This window comes from Crocodylus siamensis, chromosome 14 (genome assembly GCF_052110815.1).
Source record: "Crocodylus siamensis isolate JL-2025a chromosome 14, ASM5211081v1, whole genome shotgun sequence".
In the NCBI taxonomy this organism is placed as follows: domain Eukaryota; kingdom Metazoa; phylum Chordata; order Crocodylia; family Crocodylidae; genus Crocodylus; species Crocodylus siamensis.
The window spans coordinates 17,686,838-17,692,837 of NC_143408.1; the positions used below are offsets into that span (position 1 = coordinate 17,686,838).

A 6,000-nucleotide genomic window follows, 5' to 3' on the forward strand; every position below is an offset into this window, starting at 1 on the left:
CAGAATTTCCTTTTTTCCCCCTCTCCTCTTGCTGTTCTATCACTTTACCAAAGTTAAGGAAGTTTTTAAAAGAAATCAGACTGACACAAGGCGAAATAGAAAATGAGAAGGTATTCCCCTTCCCTTATGACAATAAGCCATAATGGTAGTTTAGATGGATCCATGCCAGGCCGGGTATTGTTTCAGGTATACTTCCATAATCAAAACAGTATACCTTGTCAAAAAGATAATATCCTTATTGTAAAGTGATGCACTTTGCAAGGGAACAGAATTACATCTATGAGCCAAAATTACTGCCACAAGAGATAATTAAGAAAAACAGATATTGTACAAGGCAGGACAGTTTTTCACTCCTTACTCAAGACATGGAAGATGACCTCTGCCAGAGAAAGGCATGAAAGCAGATACTATAGGGATATTAAAAAAAACCCTATGCCCACAAGGAATGAGCCCCTAGAGTGGAGATCTAAGGGCGCTAAGACAAGGCGGGAGTGCTTTCGTGGGTTCAGAAAAGGGAGTTCTTGAGTGTGCAGTCCAGAGAAATTTTAACAGAGCTTGCACCACTTCCCATAGGAAATGACTTCACAGCCCAGCTCAGTTCACTGTCAGCAAGTTTCCTGATATTCAGGCAGTACTTTTCTTCCCTTTGGGTTCCTTGTATAACATCTTAAACAATCTCTCTCCTTCCTTCTGGTTATTCCCTTCAGATACAATTAGGCTACATTCATGGCTGCTCCATCACCTTTTAGAGGAACTAAATTCTGCAATTAATTATAATGGCAAAAACAGAGCACCTCTGCTGAGATCAAGTAATTAATTAACACAGATGTATGCCAGGGCAAGAGAGCACTCAAACTACTTAAACAGTTTAAAATAAAACAATGCCCCCTATCGTCCGGTCCAATTCTCACTGACTTCATTTTGGTCTTATTGTTCGCTATTTGGAAACATCTGTGTAAACAAGCGTGGGAGAATATGACCTTTCTTCATTGGCTTAATCCTATACCACAGTCAACAGAAAGTCAATTTGACCTGCTTTTTTTTTTTTCTTTTCAGGTTCATTTTTCACAAATCAGCTACAAATTATTTTGTATGCTCCAAAACATTTTTTATTACTTCCAAATTTCCTGTGAAAAACAGAAGCATTTTTAATAAAAAATATTTGTTCTAAAGTTTTATCAGGGTTAAACACCCAAGAAAGGTGGTGATCAGGTCCAACGTGATTAAAATATGAATATTTATTTATTTTTTATTTTTATATATATATATATATATATATATATATAATATATGTATGTATGTATGTATATATATATATGTACAGTGTGTACAGTGTGTGTGTGTATATATATTACTCTATTTTATGTATTTCTTATTAAATATCCCAATGCTCCCATGAGGTATTTTAGTAGTTATTAGGCCCATTTTAAAAATGGGGAAATTTAGGCAAAGGGAAATAAAGTGATTTTTCCAAGACCATACGACAGGCCAGTGGCAGAGCCAAAAACACAAATCCTGTTTCCCCAATTCTGAGTCCAGTGCTCTATCCATTAGTCCATCCTGCCTCTGTGGCTAAGGGCTTGTGGGAGATTTACAGGCTAAGCTACCAGGGTAATGGATGCAGCAACTGAATAGAGTTGGTGGGTTTCTCTCAGTCCCTTTCTATTCCTAAAAATCAAAATGATTCACCCAACCTAGCCTTTCTGCATACAAGCAGGGTTAGGTGGGGAGGGGGAGTGATAGGATGGGCAGGGCAATTTAGCCACCGCATCAAAATGTTTCTCCATGTAAGAATCCAGCCGGCAGTAACTCGAAGGAGGTGAGAGGGCACAACTGATGGCCCTGGAGGCCACTGACCGACCCAAGGCAGCTCAGTTACCACCATTTGCATTGAGCAATAATATATCATCCCTAGGGGAAAAAATAACCCTTGGAAATGACCTTCTTCCTCAACGCTTTAACCCTTGAAATGCTCTCACTTCCCAGGCTCCCTGCCAATTTAATTCTCAGGAGAAAGGGTGGGTACTAATTTGGTGATGCATCATATTGGCCTCTTCAATTAATCAACTCTTGACACCAATTTAAAAATAAAAAAGCATTCCTAACACTGGGCGATGGACAATGGAAATGAGAGCTCTCAGTTTGCTGCAGAAAAATTAATGACAAGACACTTTTCTTTCACAGATCAGCCTTTTTCTATCACCTTTTGATGCTATCCTGTTTCTATCATTACTATTCTGCACCTTTGTCTCATCTTTCATCCAGAACTTCAAAGCTCCTCAATTAATTCTTCTTTAGCCTCTAGCCTTGAAGATAACACATTAAACACAACTGCTTGTGGGGCTGCAGGAAACTGAGGCACAGACACAGTATCTGTGCTGCAAAACGCATAAACACATTTGTTTATCCTCTGTGAAATCCTATGATATATGAAGTTTCATTTCTACCCAGGAGAACTTTTGCAGTCTTTTCTCCAATGCCTGATGAAGGGTGTTTGTGCCCGAAAGCTTGCAATTAAAGAATGTTTATTGCAAAAATCTTGTTGGTCTAATAAAGTGAGATCAACTCTACTGCGAGTCCTGATTGCCTTTTAAACACTTTTTGGGATCCTCCCACCCCCTATGAAATACCGGTAGATTCATGAACTAACCAACCAGTGTCGCAAGTCATGAGAGTCAGGCCCAGAACCCAGGTGTCCTGATCCTAGATCCTTGTTCTAATCACTGAAACCTGCCGGATTACTGCAGTTGGTTTGTTATTCCTTTAAGAGGGTTTGCACCTTGTAGAGCTTCCTGAGGAGCTGTTTGTTTGGAGAGCAGTTTCTGCTTTTCATGCAGTTGAAATGGTTTGTGTAACTGGAGGGGGGGGGGAATAGATCTGAAGCTTATTTTTGTAACACTCTACCCCCCTGCCCATCCTACAGGACAATCTTTAGTCCTAGGTTGAGTCAAGATAGAGAAAAAGACTCTCCTCTCCATCTCTCTCTCTCTTTCCCACTCCAACACACGTACGCATGCACCCACGCACATGCACACGCATGCACGCGCACACAAAAGACTCCCAATTCCTTGCACTTTTCAGCCTAAGACCACTTGGATCTTTTGCTCAGCTCATTTACCTTTGACAAAATTACCCATAAGCAGCCCATTCATAATTAGGTCTAACTAATGCCACCATCAACAGCACCGACAACTCAGCTGGTATCTGACAGCCGGAGGTCATGGTGAGGACTCGACACAGTACAGCTTGCTGGCTAGGGCAAGAACCTGAATGGGGGAGGCAACTGTTATGCCTCTGAATGGGGATCATGGCAGCTATTTGCAATTGCAGGAGGATGTGGAGGAGGAGGGGAAAGGGGACAGGGTGGCAATTAGGTCATTGTTATTTCATTACTATGATTCCACTGTGTAATAGTCGATTTGAAACAAACATCCTGGGCAGATCTTCAGCCGGGGCAGCAGACACAGTGGAGCGATACTGATTTACACCAGCCAAGGGCTGGCCCTGTGGACAACACACATTTCTTCTGCAGAACAAAAGAGCAGGCCAAAGGCAAAAGGGGGTTAGCCTGGGACTTGGGAGGCCCAGATTCAATTCCCTGCCTTACCACAGACTGGGTAGATGGCATAAGGTTGGGCAAGTCTCTTCATCAGGATTGTTAGAGATCACTAGGCATTTTGGAAAATCCCACAAGGCCCCTGAATACCATTAAAAATCTAGCTCTTTCCCTCTCTGCAAATCACTTCCCCATATGTAAAACAGGGATAACAGCACTGCTTTACCTCGTGAGGATCAACACAGTGCAGCATGCCCCGAGACCAGAGGAAGGGTGAACCACAGAAGCACCTAAATAGATGCAAGCTTTTAACTGTCTGGTCACTTTTGTTCTAGATAGACCTACAGGATGAGGGTGAGAGAGAGGTAAAAGCCACAACTGGTTAAAAAGGTTTAAGCATAGAGCCTATTCCACAATAAAAATAAAAATCATTGAACAATCATCATCCTGGCCAGTATTTCCTGTTGTTTAAAAGCTAGCGTTCCTGTGTGAGACAGAAATTTGCTTTGCCAAAAAGGGATTTCAATGACAGGGGCGGGGGGAAAAGATTTTTAAAAATATAATAGTTAAAATTAACATGAATAGATACTGACCAGTGAGGGACCTCCATGCAGCCCACAGCCCCCTGAAGGTATCAGATGACAGAGCTAGATGCCGGGTTGCTGGTAATTTTAATAGCAAATTAGTGGCCACATGCAAAGCATCAAGTTAAAGGCTAATGGAAAGATGGAAGGCCTGACTGTATTACTTAGGGACTCAGCACTCCCACGGGCTTTCAAGGATTCACTGGGAGTTTGGGTTTTGCAAGGAAAGCAGGATTGTGTCCTTATTGATGAGGAATTACAGTCAGGCACCTCCAAAGCTGTACAGCCTTTCAAGCCTCGGTGCTCCCCACTTCAATTACTTTCAATAAGCCGAAAGCGAAAGCTGGCACATATTTGCATGGCATTTGCTGTTCTTCAGTCCAGCTTCAATCTAGAGGATATTTGGGGCACAATATTGTGAGGATGAACAACATGAGAGAAGAGGAGGAGCCAAGGGCTTTCAAGAATTCCAGCAAAGATATAATCGGGCAAATTCTCAGCTAATATAAATCAGTGTCCCTCTACAAATGGCAGGGGAGCTACACCACTTTACACCAGCAGAGGATCTAGCACTAAGCATTTTTGCTGCTGCTGCTTCTGTAGAGTAGAGCAACTAGAAACCCCCCCCATAAATTTTGGACCAAAAATTTAAAAAAAAATCAACAACTTCAGCATGTCTTTAATTTTAATCTATCACAGTATTGCTGAGCAAGCCACGAAACAATGAATTCAAGACAAGGAAAGCGGTAACATTTTCTTCAACATTTTCTATATAAAACCTACTTTTTAAAGGCAGCATCATTTCAAATGGTTAGAAAACCCTAAATTACCCCCATCTGTGATCAGCAAATATGTTGAGTTCATCAGCTGGGATACGGTGTTTGCAGAAAAAGTAAATTCCCTAGAAGATCACTAGGAGCTTAGCAATATTCTGGAAATCAACATTGGCAGAGAGCAACCCACAGTAGAGTTTAGCACAGAATCCCTTCCCCACCGTCACTTACTACTTGTCTGAAAGACCAGAGAAAAAGTCGTGTCTTCCACAGCTCTCCACACTTGTCTAGGGTCTCTTTCCAAATACCTGGTGAAATCCTCTGCACTAGAGCTAAAGAGGATGGAAATACCATAATGTTCCTAGCAGGGCCGCCCATTCAAATAGGAAGGGGGTGTGGTCAGGACAGTGATCCAGGGGTAGTGGCAAAAGGCAAGCTGTAAGCTAGGTTCTGACACTGTTGCTGCAGCAGCGTAGATAGGAAGCTAGTAAGGCCACTGTGACCAGATGTGATTTCACACACTACGAACTCATTAAGATTAAACTTGTAAACGTGTAATCAGCAGTGAAAGCCTCTCTCCAGGCAGTTGCAGGATGGGTGGGTTTGGTATCAGCCCTTCGGGATTTTTGAGCTTTGGAAATGGCTTTTATTCTTTTTGTAAGGCACAAAGGGACAAATCCAAGAAAAGATACAGGTACCGAGATTGGGCTGTAGGCAGAACACAAGCTCCTAAGGCCGAAACTGTGGCTGCATGCAGACATGCAGGGGCGTGTGGTTGCAGCAGCACAAATTGCTGCAGCACACACCCTCGCACGTGTGCTTTGTTGCGGGGAAAACTGTCCTGCAATGGGCAAACTGCCCTTGCGCAGCTCCTCCTAGCTCTCCAGGCACAGCTCCTCCTGGCCCCAGCAGTCTTGCCTGGTGGCCTGGAGCAGCAGGGGCACAGGTTGGGCAGCATGGAGGACGGGTTGGCAGCCAGAGCGTTGCTCTGAACAACCCAGCCTCTGTGTGTGCCAGTGCATGCTCATTGCACGTGTGTTGTGCCGCTTTTTATGCCGGGTTTTTTTTTTGCTACCAGCAAATCCTG

The 6,000-nt window shown here is 43.0% G+C and overlaps 1 protein-coding gene across 3 annotated transcripts in view; it reads right to left on the bottom strand.

Annotated features, from left to right (window-relative positions):
* The window catches only part of ETS1 (ETS proto-oncogene 1, transcription factor), a 114,041-nt gene extending 108,772 nt beyond the window's left edge, over window positions 1–5,269 (bottom strand). For 2 of the 3 annotated variants that reach the window (XM_090027012.1, XM_090027008.1), the window contains exon 1: window positions 5,145–5,269. The gene's annotated coding sequence lies outside the window, so the exon portion shown is untranslated. The remainder of the gene's footprint in view (window positions 1–5,144) is intronic. The other variant, XM_090027011.1, reaches the window with a different exon arrangement.
* Window positions 5,270–6,000: the final 731 nt, after the last annotated feature.